Source organism: Cyanistes caeruleus, chromosome 8 (assembly GCF_971803275.1).
Source record: "Cyanistes caeruleus chromosome 8, bCyaCae1.hap1.1, whole genome shotgun sequence".
NCBI lineage: Eukaryota > Metazoa > Chordata > Aves > Passeriformes > Paridae > Cyanistes > Cyanistes caeruleus.
The window spans coordinates 15791270-15806664 of NC_141708.1; positions in this window are offsets into that span (position 1 = coordinate 15791270).

Consider the following 15395-nt stretch of genomic DNA (forward strand, 5'->3'; position numbering starts at 1 on the left):
TTAGTGGTTAAGTGAGACAGCTCTTGATTTAACAACAATCTTAGATACAGTGAATGCAATGTGGGGAAATTAAATAAGGAAAAATAAGTTTAAATGCATGTCAAGGGTGAAATGCAGACAACAGTAAGAGGACCACAAGAAGCACTGATGATTAAGAGTCAGCAGCTTCCCTTTCAAGTGAAAAATGAGCTGCCAGGAGGAAAGCAAGGCATGGAAGCTTCCTGCTTCCTCCTGGAAATCAGGGAGCTGCAGCACTTGCTGCATCTGAGTTGTTGGGGGATGTAATGTTTATTTGAAGAGAGAAAAGAAGACTGAGCTGACTGGCTGCTATTGATGACTGCCTTTATTTTGGGTATCAAACAATTGCATGGGGCTGGAGCGGAGTGAGGAGAGGGCGCAGAGTTCCTAGACTGCTTTTCTTTTTTCTGTTAGGTGTCAGCATTGCAATTAGCTGTTAAAAGGGTAGAGGAAACAAGAGGAAGCCTTTAGCTCTTTGGAGTGATAAAAAATATTAGACCAGTAAGAACTGAAAAAATAGAGTTAACATTCCTTTTTCCTCAAAAAGAGATTTAAGGGGAAAAAATAAATTTCTAATGTTTGACAACATTAAATATAGGAAAATAAGTATATTTACTAACTATGTATTTTAAAATTTATGCATTTTAAACAAGTGTTTACAACCATTTGACTACTATTTTTTTTCTTTTTCTGTTACAAACTACTTTTTATGGTAGAGGGCAATGCTCTATAAACTGCACGCCCACCCATGCAGTTACTTTGTAAAGTTAAACAACAATAAATCATGCTATGCTTTGCATTCATAGGCTTTAAGTGACAGGGTTCCATAGGTGAGATGCAGACCACCTAGCAAAGCAGACTGTCCTTGGAGGGTGAGCACAAGCTCAACCCAGGCAGCGTTGCTGTGCTCAGTGAAACCCTTAAGAGTACGAGCACAGCGAATGCAGTGAAGTGAATGTTTACATTTCTATGCTGTATTTCTATACTTCTAATATATCCTTTGGCTCCTGAGAAAAGGCTCTAGCTACCAAGAGAAGGGCATGGTTAGAGAGCTACACAAGTGCTCTTCAGACAGATAAAAAGGAGCAAATGCTTGGTCTGACAGTCTCTCATCAGGGAAGGGGTTAGAAACAAGCTGCCTCTTTTATATTAGGTCTGAAAATTGTTCCATTTTTCCAGCTTTCTAGAGCTTTATGAGATAATCATCAGTTTCCAGGTGGCACAAAGTTAAATTCTGTAAAATAATGGATGTTAACTGGATTGCTTTGTTTTTCTCCAAAATATTAAACCTATATAAATATTCCCTTAAATTCTGTAGTTATTCTTGAAATGTTTTTGTCACTCGTGGTTTGTTTATAACCTAATCATTGTACTTCAGAGAACAAGGCACAATGACCAAAACTTTGAACTTGGTAAGTGCATTTCCTTTATTAAAAATTATCAAATAAAGGAATTAAATAAACAGAAATATCACATAAAAATACACTCAATTTTTTCAGAGCTTCTCAGTTCTTGTCAGCATGTATATGTGTGTGTATATACATATATATATATATAATTTTATTCTGAGAATGTCCAGAATACTAAAGCTACTTTTTTAATGTGATAGAGAATTTTCTTTTTGTTGCCAGAGGTTAATTTAAAAGATGTATTTTTCCCCTAATTATTATGGAGGTTTTGTAAAGCAAAAAATAACAATTAGCAGGAACTAATATATGCTTTTTTAGCCTTTTTAAAACATAAAATACACAGTAAGATACTTCTCTTTCTCCATTCAAGTAATAATAATGACTGATGCTTCTCCAAGGACTGATTGCCCACTGCACAAGTCCAGTCTTGCTAATTCTGCTACAGTCACTTGACTTATAGTAAAGTAGTAAGATGAATGATCAGAATCTCCATTTTCCAAAGTACACACAGAGTTAAAATGATGCCTAAAAACCCCACAAAACAATCAAAGGCCCTGTTAGGTCTCTACAGCCAAAAGACTCCATGGTATTTGGAAGGGTTTGTCTGGGCAAGGGGAGAAGTCGTTTTCATGCCTACTTCACTATGCTCTTTTACAGGTACTTCAAGCATATCTACTTCCCCTACTTTGTAAAATGACTTTGGGATCTCTCAGGATAGGTGTGAAGTTATTGTTCTGCTCTTAAAAACTAGACTGAAATTCAGCTGAAGCTTAGCACTGCCTGCAGTGGCCGCTGTATCACGCCAGTCCTTAGGCAAAGTGTGTATCTCTGGGAGGGCAGGGATATCTGTTTTATGGCACATAACCATGCTGAATCTGAGCACCAGTGCTCCCACTTTGGAAGTAGAAATTTGAACATGTTTCTAAGGGAGTAAATTCCAATTTGTGTGTTTTTTGGGGTATTGAGGGGTTTTTTTTGCTTTGGTGGTTGGGGTTTTTTTGGTGTGGTTTTTGGTTGGTTGGTTGGTTTTGGGGGGTTTGGTTGTTTGTTTTGTTGTTGTTTTGAGGGTGTTTTTGGTGACACAGAAGAGCTTAAGTAATCCATGTCTTATGTAAAGATTGTTTTGGGAAATTGGTTTTTCACATTTCAATTATCTTCCTCTAATGCTCAAACTAAAACCTAAGCAGCACTGTTATTATGTTCAGAAGGTAAAGGAAACAAAGAAGTGAATCACTTATCATTTGCTATAGCCACCATCTTCTCTGACTTAATTAAAATATGACATTAATTTGGAAACCGTTCAGCTACAGATACATATTTAAATGGTTATAATATAATAATGATAGGTGCCAAAATTTTATTCACTCACTCTAACAGTTTATTTTAGGAAACTCAGTCCAGAAGGATGAACCTTGAATATACAAATTATTGCAAGGAAGAAAATTTTATGATGTCTGTTAGTTAATACAGAAGCCAATCTTATTAATCATGGATTTACAGAGGGCTGTTTTATTAGATGTTAACCATAGCTTATGTTGACAATTGATTTTCATTGTAGGACAACTAAATTTATTATTTGTAAAAAGATAAAGATAATTAAATTGACTTTATAAAGGTTACTATCATAAATGTTAGTACCTGAGAATAGCAAACATAAAACTGCCTTAGCAGCAAAAATTCAGTTAAGTGATAGGTGGGTTTTTTCCATTACATTTAATAGTCCCTGAACATTTTTAGCCTTCATTTTATTTTCCTACTGCTACCACCTACTGCTGTAAAAAACTGTTTGGGTTGAAGCCTCACTTTTAGTTTATTTTCTTTCCAATAAAACAGGGTCAAAACATTTTTGAAGTTATAGAAGTAAAATAAAACATATTAAAGCTTTAAATACAAATGTGTTATGTTGTCTTGTCATTTCTCATATTTGTCCTGAAATTATTCAGACTCTGTTGAAAAAGATGTTGGATCTACAATAAAATTTGACACCTAGGGGGTTTTAAGAATTAAAAAGAGTATTATTAAGGAAGTTAATTTGGACCTTTGCTTCTTGCTCTAAGGGAAAGTACAAATCTTGCACGGTCAGGATCCAAGTATAACAAGTATTCCTCTTCTCTGTGGCATTTCTGCTGTGTGAAGAGCCCCTGACAGATGAGTACCCACTCCTGGTGAAAGTGAGGAGGGTGAGGACACAGGAGTGCTGGCAATTCATGCTGCTGTGCTTTGAGAGCTGCCTCCCTGGCCTGCCAACAAAAGCTGCTGTCAAAGCACAGCCCATGCTCCTCTTCCCATGCCACCACAGTTTGCTCTTGTATTTGTGGAGCTGCAAGCATTTGCACTTGTGTTTGCTGTGCTGAGGGGCCCAGTCTTAAATCCATATGGAGTTTGGTGTGACAGAGGATGGAGTTCAATCCTCACCACTTCTTCAACAGCTGTGGTTGATTTTGATGGGGCTCAGTAGTCCAGGTGAAGCTTTGTTGGACATTTTTCTCTTGTGGTCAAGCCACCTCTTGGTCACCAGTTCTCCTCCCAAGACAAAGTATGAGCTGAATTCAGCCTTTCATTTAGGCACTTGTACAGAGGTACCCACGGCAGAACCTTCGGTACCCTGATCTCTCCAGTGCCGGGGGAGACAGACAGGAGCCTCATTGGCTGATTCATTGCTAAGTGCCCTGTGTGTTTCTCCTCATCAACTGCATGGGAACCTAAGGAGGAAGTGATTTAACTTGGATGCTACAAGTGCATTGCTGAATCTGGGATAAGCATCACTCCCCTTAAATTTTCCTATTGTGATTTTTTTTTTTTTTAATGTTAAAGGCATTTATTGAAACATAAAATACAGATGCCTTGGCTGAATTTTAACTCTTCACAGCTACCTCACACTGTCCTGTTAGCCACCTTCAGGTCGTTATAAATAGCACCTTCTGATCCTCAGTGTGCACATTTGCCATGGAGGTCCTGAAGCCATTGCAAGAAACTGATATTGTCTGGTTTTAATACATTACTTAATCTGCTCAGGACTAAGCCAAGGCACACTTACTCTTCAGGCAGTTTCCATTTTGATGCAGTATTTACTTTAAATGAAAGGCCATGATCCTGTTCAAAGACATGATTTCCCCTCTCTCCTCTGCTGTCATTAGAGTCAGATAACAGGAAGAGACAGTAAGATAACTGCCACTTATTTAGATTTCACTGAAGCTTTCAGGCAGAAACAGGGACGCCAGCCAGAGCCAAATCAATTCATTTGAATGATTTGCTGATTATCCATGTTAGTTATTCCCTGATTATCTTGCCTGCTGTCCAGAACTAGTTCTTTGCCTTTGGGCTTGGGTTGGCTGTTTATTTTAACCTATTATTTATGGGGAATATTCTGCAGCATGAGCAGCGCACCCCAGCCTGAAGATACCAGAATAATTGGCACTGGAAAAACTGAGGATTGGTATTTTAATAACTGATTGACAGAAATAAAGCTTGATCATAATTTTTCATGGGGGCATCTGAACTTGTTAGCAAAGCAGGGTTAACAAATACTTTAGTAGTTCTTTTCATGACTTTGTCTTGAACATTTAGATCGCTGCTCTTGTGTTTTAATTAATGCTGAAATTATGGGCATTCCAAAAGCTTCCCATCACTGAATGGCAATCATACCAGTAGAAGAATTTAGTCTAAAAGTTGTGGAGCAAGTGAACATGCACAAGCAGGCATGGATGTGGTAACATGCACACCAACAGCAGCATAATGTGACAAAGGTAGGTGTCCAGGCCCCAGTTTCCAGTCCAGAGTTGCTGAACCACAGTCCTCTCATCTGGCAGCACAGTGCTGCTGTAGTCACTGCTGCATCCCTCCAGGGAGTTCATGCTCTCCATCCCAGAACCACTCAGCAAAAAAAGAGAATCAGTGCTGCACCTAAGACTTTGCTTGAATGTAAGCTTTCTTTCCACAGAGTCTGCAAGTTCATACTTCCAGGGGTCATACAAGATGATGAACTATAGCAAAGTTTAGGAAATTTGAGTAAATAACGTTGAGTTTCTAAAGTATGATGGGATGGAGCTACAGTAGCCGGTAACTAATTCAGTCAGATGATGCAGTCTGACCTCCTTCCTGAACCAAAGGATCTGAAATATTCTTCAAAATAAAAGGTAATGTTCTGTACTTTGGGGCTTCTGGTGACAAAGAGAAAATTAAGCCTCTGAATTTGATTCTCTTGCATTGTCATTACTTTCCAAGTGAGGCAGGCCCTCAGCCAACAGACTGTTTTCTGGCTTTTAACCATGTGTATTTTGACAACATAATGTAGATAAACACATACAGTTTTCTCAACAATAGAAATAAATCACTTCAGTCTATTCATTACCATGCCTAAGTGAGTTTTTCTGCAGTAACTAAGGTAATTACACATAGTATGAGCTAATGCAGGAGACATTTGGAAACAAGGCTGTGACCAAAATGAGATATTGCCATTCTAAATGATGACAGAAAGACATCTCCATGACAAAGCAATAGAGATAAAATCAGACAACATGTTCCGCAGCCAAACACAGAACAAGAAATTAAAGCAACTCATGATGCTATCAAAATTATGGGCCAGTTTTCCCTCCCTCATGGACTGGTGCAACAGGTGCAGCCTGTGGGGTGAGGCTCTTTGCCCAGACAAGAGTGGCAGCCAAACGGCCAGGGCTCACTCCCTCTCTCACCAGCCTGCCCTCCTCTCCTTCCTCACCAGCCTGCCCTCCCCCTCTTCCTCACTAGCCTGCCTTCCTGTCCTTTCTCTGGGTGCACATACAACTCTCTTCGTTTTGCTTGTCAGTCAGGACGAATTGAGAAGTCCGAGGAGGGACTGATAAATCAGCAATTACAGAGCAAAGTCCACAAGAAGAGATGGCACCAGGTTGGCCGGTGGGAGCATTTGTTCAGTGTGAGGAGAGAGCTCCAGGAGCAGATACAACTTTCACAGCACAGATAACAGGTTGCCTCTTGACATCAGTCCCCGGTGAAATTGATCCAACCCGTAATATCTGCAAAATCTAACTTTTGGCAGGGCAAATAAATCTAGCCATTCTGAAACCTTAAAAGCCTCCATTTCAGTCATACACTTCACTGTAAACAGCATGTATTAAAGTCAGCTGGACCAGATGTGATAAAAAAGTAAATTTTTGGCTTAAAGATCGCATTTTTTAAACTCACCGGGCACCTGTTGACATCTGTGTGTCTCATTATGAGAGGAGCACCAGAGCTGCTTTACTAACACCACTAACTCAAATGTCTTCTTCCTGCCAGTGACCAGAGGAGGCTACTGAGGGAAGCTGTGGGAGAAACAGGCACCAGCAGAAAAATCCTTTCCTGCTTTCATCAAGCAGCTCTGAAACGGCTTCCTGAGCCAAACACTGTGAACAAGCTATGTTTAATGCTCATCAATGTACCTATCCTCCATTAATTTCTCTTCTCTTTTTCTGAACCCATTTAGACTTTTGGCATCCAGCGCTTCCCATGGCAACAAGTTTCATAATTTAATTATGAACTGTGTGAAAAAGTACTTCCTTTTGTTTGTTTTAAATGTACTAGAAGAGAATTACAGGATGCACAACAGAATTGCATGAGCAGTCTTAAATGGGAAGATAATGTGGAACGACAATGGAAAATCAGTCTCAGCACAGAGAACTGGAAACCAGCTTTGTTTTTGCTTTACTCTGACCACAAGTACAGGGTTAGTTAATACTTCCTATCGTTCCTCTCCCTGTCATAAATAAGCCAATTCACGTGATTAGTGTAAAAAGTTAGAAAACAATCTGAGGTCTCTACAGAAATAGTAATGTTTGTTAGAAAGATGAGATCCGAGGTCTTCCTTTTCTCTTAGAGCAGAAAAGATATGGTGACTGCTGTGCTGAGCAAGGAGGGCCTCTGAATTTGCATTTGAATTTTCTAGGAGATGTGACAGTTAAAAACGTCAATATGATTTGGGGCTCTCATGGAGACACACCACAGGGAAAGAGCAAGTGAGTCTCTCTTCTTGGAACTGACGTGTGATAGCATCTGGAAAAGGTGAGTGCAGTTCTCTGCACCTCGTTACTGGGAAGCCAAGCTGGAGGAAGTTCAGAGAAGAAGAGCCAACTGTAGCTATATGCTTGGAAGAACTGCCTGATGAGAAAAAGTACAAAGAGCTGACAGCATAGTTTGCTAACCAGCACTTAGGGAGTAAGATGACATAATAACTGTCAAGTAATGTTTTAAGTGTAAACCTGCAGGAATGAGAGGAACTAGGTTAGTGTGTGACAAGAGAGTAGCGTAAGTAGTGACAGGCACAACAGAAAGAAAATGTAATAACAGAGCTTTATGACCCCTGGCCTTGCCCCAGGTGTGGTTTGACCTGGTTGTTCCTGGTCTCAGCATGTAATGTCTATAAGAAGCACACAGGTTGTGATGCTCTCACCCAGCAGAGAGAACTGTGGCCACAAATTCAGCAGCACCATTGCCCACACTGTGAAGAGGGGCTCAAGTGTTGCTTGCAAGTCCCAAAAGCAACAGAAGCACAGTTCATGTCCCCTTTGCATTATTGTCTCTGGCAATGCTGGCAGAACTTTGATTTAAGTGTTCTCTGGAGAATACACATCCCTGGGTCTAAGTTAGAGTATAAGCAGACATGGAAAGATTGGTCCTGTTTGGCCTTTATCGATAGTCCCTAAGAAACTATTTAAGTCATGAAACCCCCAGACAATGAGACTTAAGTATTCAAAGCCCATATGTGAACTAAATATGAAGAAAACTGTAGAAAATGCAGCAGGCAAAATTGAAACATTGTATTGCAAGTTTCAACTGCAGCAGGGTTTGAGGAGTGTGCACTGCAGGTGACAATTTCCTTTTGCTGCTTTCTGTGATTTAATGGTTATCTACAGCATCCTGACTCTTTAGGAATTTACCCTTCAGTGATACAGCCAGAGGCTGTGGTGCTCTCTCCCAGACAAACCCATTTATCTGTAGAACACACTTATCCTGGCTAACTGACTTTAACACACATTCTCACAGTTTAATATTTTACAGGTGTCAGATGGGTGCTATGAAGGCTACATAAGAGCAATGTCATGTCTACCAATAGATTCAGTCCTGTGGGGAAATGTAATGTGAAAGAGACAGAACCAATAGAAAAACTGTGGCAAGCCACAGAAATTGAATTATACAGAGGGCTTAGTTTAGACGCATTTTAATATTAAATTGTTTATTTATCTTCAAAAGTAGAGTACTATGACTTGATTCTGTAATCATGGTCCAATTAAACCCACCCTTATTTATGGCGAATACATCTGAGACTGAAGATCGCTTTTCTTCAGAACAAATCTCTTAGAAGATAATCTAATGGCAAAAGTCATTGAAAGAAAGTCATCAAAGGAAGAGCTCACACTCCCTGACTGGCAGATGTTCTTCAAAGAACAGATGTGAGCTACCTCTACCTTCAGTTTTAATTTGTTATATCATGTTAATTAATTCTAAAACTTTAATTTGCACTACCTTCTTAAGAAAATTACTGGAAAAGGTATAGATTTCACAAAAATTACACAAAATCAAAACACACAGCTACACAGAGAGCAGTGTAGAATCTGTTCTTCTAAATGAAGAATCTCTCCAGTTAATTTCTAGTACATGTTGGTAATATTGTACAAGGAATAATTTTGGTCCATTATGATGCTGTAATTAGTAGGTCTCTCCCACTATCTACAGGATTTCTGAAGTCTGTCCTGGTGAGCAGTCTGCATTCTGCATCTCCTTTCCAAATGTTCTATGACCCTGAACAGATTTTTAAAAAACCCTAACTCTCCTGACACCTCTGGCATGAACTAACAGAGTAATAGAGAGGATGAGGTCTCTGGATTCAGAGACTCGAGGCTGGGTACTGTCTGTGACTGATACTGCTGTTTTGTCAGTTGATTCTGGGCTAAGCAGTTTTCATTACAGGGACACCTCAGCTCAGGGGCAGGAGCAAGAAGGGGAGACATCCACCTTAGGGAAAAACTTTTCTTCCTTTCCTTTACGCTATTTAATATTGTACTTTATGAAATATTTCCCTGTGCAACCATCAAGGCATATTCTCTGTCTGTCATAAAAAATAAATAATTTGCCTACAAAAATCATCAGCTTCAATGGACTCCAAATCCACTGCATGAGTTCCAAATTTATCTCTAAGGCAATTCCTCCAGCCTTCCAGAGACAATTCTACCCAAGTACTTTGGCTTCTACTTGTGAAAATGAAGCCTTTTGAAGAGTTTCTGTACCTGAGAGTCTAGCAATCCATTTTTCAGATGAGGACAGATTTCAGATCCATCCTTCTAACCCCACTGTTAAACAACCATTAATAGTTGGCTGGTTGGTTATTGGAAGCTTTTGCATTTGACTGTTAACAGGAACTGCATATGTGTGTCTGCTCCATATAGAATAAACCTATCTAGGGATTGATTTTATGATGCCAAAATGATAAAGTTTGCGAAAAAAATGTAGAGTGAATGTGTAAGCTCTGGAAAACATTAACAAAAATAACTAAGTAACACTCCCTATTCATACCTAATTCCTACTGACATCAAATTTAGCTGTGTGTACTTTGGACTCATTGGAACTGTTACCATGAAAAATCTTGCTGCACAAGTCCTCTTTGAAACATATAATATTTGTGTTCTGATTGCTCTGTTTAAAAAAAAAAAAACAAAAAGGTTTTGTCATCACTGTAGTTTAGGCAGATTCTCCATTGTCTGGTGTCTTGTTATAGTCATTCATATCAACACAGAGTGGGTGTACAGTAGCCAGCAGTCTGTGTAAGCAACATTTTAGATTCAGTTTGCACTTACGTAAATGATTGTGCAAGATGTGAGAGGCAATCTAGCCCCTGGGAATTATATATGGTTTTGGGCGTAATCTTGATGTGTGTAGCCAACACATAAAAATATAGAGAAGTTTTAACATGTTACCGTTGCCATCACCCCAAATAAATATAATTAAACAAGCAGCTTTCAGTCACACTTATAGGCAGGATCCAGAAAAGCTCATGTTTTTGGTGGCAAATATATAGGAAATATGAGCCTATAAGGAACAATATATTGCTTTGTTTTTCATGGCATTGTTCACCACATTCTCATAATGGTCAGATAAGAAAGTTTTCAGACCAAGGAAGGGTTAGGAAAATGCATTTCAGAAAACTTATAATCTGTGTAGTTTAATAGGATGCATTTACTTTGCAATTGCCTTGCAATTCAGAAGAATTAAACTGGTTTAGAGGTACTGTATCACGATAATCACTAAGACAGCCCAGTCCAGAAAGAAAGTGGTATTAAACTATGTTTATAATGTGGGGCCATGTGTTCCTTCCTTTTACCACAGAGCCATAAATGTTGCATATTCCACTTTGCAAGTCAAGGTATCCCAGAAGAGATATTAATGATATTGGGGGCTACAGGAAATGGAAGCACCTTAACAATGTGTTCCCCTGAGGGTCTGGCATGTGCTGCCTTGGAAATCCTTGACAAGGCTCAAAAGCACCATTAAAGCTTTTCTGTAGCTTACTTTTCTTTTTTTTTCCATCAGAGCTGGTGACAGCATAGGTGAAAAGTGCTCTTGCTGGTGGCAGCACATCTCTCATACCCACCAATATTCATTTAACATTAACAAATTGCTTAAACATTCCTCAGATGTCTGTGTCTCTGTAGAAATTTGGGATCTTTATTTTGCCCGACTCTAAACCACAACCCCAAGTGAAGGAGCAAAGGAGGAGCTGAAGAGACAACCCCTGGCCGACTTTTTACCGGTTGCTTTCATCCCTTGAAGTTTTCCCTGTGATGGGGCTCTGCAGGTTTTCAGGGCAAGGCAAGGATGTGTAAATGCCAGTGAAAAAAAAAAATCTGCTTTCTTCTAACCCAATGCTCAGAAACAGCTGAACCCATTTTGCTGAGACCTTAAATGTACTCAGCGTGATGGAGATTCCTTCAATTCAATTCCTGAGAATTCAATTCCTGAGAATTCACAGAATTCTTTTCACTCAGATGTTTTAAATTTGGCAAACTCATAATGGTGTAGAACAAAAACCAAAAAAGCTCCGGCTAGCTCTGCCTAGAATAATAGTTTATCTATTGTCCACCCCTTTTTAGACCAAGATTTGTCTTGTTCTGTTATATCTAATGAACGTCTTTAAGACTGACTTGCCTTAATGTTTATTACAGTTGTAACTCATTTAATAAATCAAATCACGATGGTGAGGAGGAGGAAGTTGTAAGAAGTGAATATCTAACAGATGAGTTATCTGGAAGAAGGCAGCACCTACTGACATCACTCTGCAACGTGCAGTGCCTCTGTCTGGAGCAGTCTGGCTTCCATGATGCTAGGAAAATCAGAGAGGTGAACTCCCTCCTATTTCCTCCTTGGAAGGTGTTCAAGGCTATGGCCTCACCTCACTTGGAAGAGTCTTGAAATATTTTCAATAATGGGAAGGGGTGGAATGGCTGTGGGTTGGATCCTCTTGGAAAGTGCCCTGTAGCATTAGGGAATGACGCTGCTGGTAGCCTGCTCCAGCTGTTAAAAAGATGGAGTTTTGCTGAGTTGCTCACTAATTCTGTACAGCCAAACGCAGTTATTGCAGCTAGGAATGATCCATCTCTGGTGTAAGCTCACTGCCAAAGCCTGAAGTGTCACAGAGGGTGTGATTGTGGGTGAAACCCCAGTTTGGAGAGCAGAAACCGGCTAGGTACACGCTAGTGACAACAATCCGTGAGGCAAAGGAAAGTGTTCTGTGATTCCAGACACACTCACCTATAAATTGCTGACCGGTTTATGTATTGCCGATATAAGCACCCCAGGGATCAGGAATACTCTGCTTATCGGGGCGTTTATCACAGATAATCATGGGTGCGGTGGAAATACCGCCTGGCGTGTGTCGCTGGTTTTGGAAGCTTTCATTTCCTGATTTTCTGACACTGGTTGAGGGGGAATTGTGGTTTTGATTTTTTTATTATTTTCTTTTAACGCACCGGCCAGAGGACAGGCCGGCACAGCTCCGCGCCCTCCGCCGTGCGCGCCCGCGGTGCCGCCGTCCAGCTGTTTCGCGTTACCGCCGCCCCGTAAAAGCCGCTCACGAACACGGTGACACATAAACGCTAAATTAAAGCTGTGCTGCTCCCCCGCCCCGGGGCTGGGGCAGAGGGAGATCCGACCACCCGCAGCCGGGCCGCGGAGCTGCCGATTCCCCGCAGCGGCGGCTCGGAGGCGGGAGGCTGCAGAGCCCCACCGGAGCCCGTGGGGGCCGCTTCCTTCCTCCCGCAAACGCTTCTCCCATCGCCAGGCACCTGTGGAACGCCGGCCCTGGGGCAAGCTGTCCGGGGCTCCACGCAGGACGAGGGCTGGAAGGGGAGCAATCGGCTCAAAGCAGCCCCGGGCGCTCCGTCCTGCCGGGCCAGCGTGGCAGCATCACCCGTGGCGCGGCCGGCGGCAGCCGGGACCCCGCTGCTCCCCATGGGGAGCCCGCCCGACCCCTCCCCGCCAGCCCCAGACCAGAGGGGACACACGGAGCAGCTCATTCGCACCGGCTTCCTCCGGCCGGAGCCGCTCTCTCTGTCCGCCCCGCCAGGAGCGCGCCCGGGCGGCAGCGGCGGCCACGGCCCCGCCCGGCCCCGCCGTCGGGGCTGGCAGCGGGGCCGCCTGCCGCAAGTGGGGACCTTGGCTTTTATTGTTATTTTTTCCTTGAGCTCAGAACTCCTCGAAGGCGGGTGATTTCACGGAAAGTGAAGGGGAAGACAGGGCCCCGAAGTTATTACACAAAATAATGAGTTCTCCAGCCGATCCCTTCGGGCTGAGACCGTGCCAGTGCGGGGATGCACGCATCCCGCCCCGCCGCCCTCCACAAATCCCCAGATTAGCAGGAAAACTTGGTGGTGTTTCAAGTGCATACCAAGAAAATTAATGTGAAAGCATTCCTTTTTTTTAATCGGGAAAGGCGTATATTTTCTCTCTCTCGCAATGCTTCTCTCTCTATTCCCCCCTCCCTCCACCCCGCTCAGGGTTTTCCAGATAAATTGGAGAGCTTTCCAGAGAGAACCTGGAGAAGAAATAGTAGAAATACTCAAGCACTGTCTTCGTTGCCCTGATCTACAGCACCTTACTTTAAATGCCCGTTAGACTGTAAAATCCGGTCAAAACTGTATTCACTGCAACAATATTGGTAATAATGTATTTTGTGCAAAGTTGCATTATCTCCCTCACGACAGAAACTACAAACAAAATGTATGTTCCAAGAGAAAAGGAAAAGGTTTTATTTAATCCAGAAAATAATTAAAATCTCATGTATTTTTATTGGTTTTAGTATCCAGCAGAGTGAAAATATTGAAACTCCGAGACCCCTTGCATTAAAAAGTCACAACTGTTCTATTTTATTAGTTCTGACTGTGTGAAAAAAATTATAAGGACAACATTGAAAAAATCCGGGTTTTAGAGCCCCGAATGGCCATAAAAACAATAAAATCAACTATAAAACCTGCACTAGTGATATTAAAAAATTATGTAGTTCAATAAATGTGACATTTCATGAATGCGGATTTAATAGTCTCCAACCCGTGGAAGGAGGAAGGCTGAGGTCTAACAATTGAATTTGAAAGGGGTGGTTCTGTAGAACTGCAAAATTAAGTGCTTCATTTTTCTTGTTAGGGATTATGCAGGGGTAGTGGAATGTAATAACTGTGTCATTAAAACTTCCTTTTAACAAGGCCTATTGCTTGTATAAAAGTCAGAAAGGAATAATCTCTTCCTCTATTTATTTGTTTTCCAATAATACAGCAAAACATTTTTTTTTTTTTTTTCTTTTTGCATAAACTTGTTCTCAAGATTTGGAATCGACAGCTTGTAAAATATTGTGGGGGCCCTCCATTCTGCTGCCTCATATCATGCACGTCGTTATTCCAGAGGGCAACGGGTCATCGGTTTACTGTACATTTATTAAGTAAATCAAGCTGCAAATCCAACACTTCCAGATGAAAACATTAACTAAACCCCTTGGAAAGAGCAATGCCTGGGAGACTGAACACAGAGAAAAAATAATCAAAACTGTCAGCTCGCTTTACGTGTACCTGATATTTACAAGACACAAGACCACGCTTTAAAGGTGAGTTTTGGCGTTTGTTAACAATGTAAAGAAAAAGAAAACCCAACCTCTCTGTATTATTAAAATATTTTTTTGTTTTTCATTTCACCAACACCCTTTCGTCTCGCTCTGAGCCTCTTAGTTATTAAGATCTTCCTGGGTTTGAAGACTTTTTTTTTTTAAAGGGGGGGGGTGGGGTGGAAAGCAGAGTTATACCAGCACCTGCTATCCCTTAACAGCTTTCCGTGCTCGCTGTCAGCACGGGGCCGTGCGATGGAGCCGGGGCACGGCGGGCTCCGGGACTCGCAGGGTGCACCTGCCGCCTCCGCTCGCACGGACAGGGAGAGGCTGCGCCAGCCGCTGCCGTCGGGGCGAGGTCCCGGCTGCTTGAGGGGCGCGGGCAGAGCGGGGCTCGCTGCCCCTTCCTCACACCTCCCACCACCCCACAGCGGTGCTGGCTGGGGGCTGCGGGGCAGGGGGAATCACCCGGCGGGATCTTAAAAATGTAATCGATGGAGCCAGGTGGCGCTGCTCGGGCCGTCACACCGCCTTCCCCGCCCGGGCCGTCGGGCACTGGGTCCCCAGCCCCGCGCGGCCCCCATCGCCCCCGGCCTGCCGCCCGCTGCCGGCCGTCGGTGCCAGGCGGGACGCGAGCGGCGCGACTTCCTGCTTCGCCACGCCGTGCCCTCGGCCCTGTCCTGGGCACGGGGCAGGAGCCCGGGCGGCCCCACCGCCCACGCACTCCCCCCTCTCGTTGCCGGTCCACGCAGCCAGGCGGAGCGCCCGCGCGGAGATCCAAGCGAGAGATCGCCGGGCCGGGTGGGGGATGCCCGTCCGCTGCTTGCCTCCTCCCTCGGTCCGCGCCAGGGCCG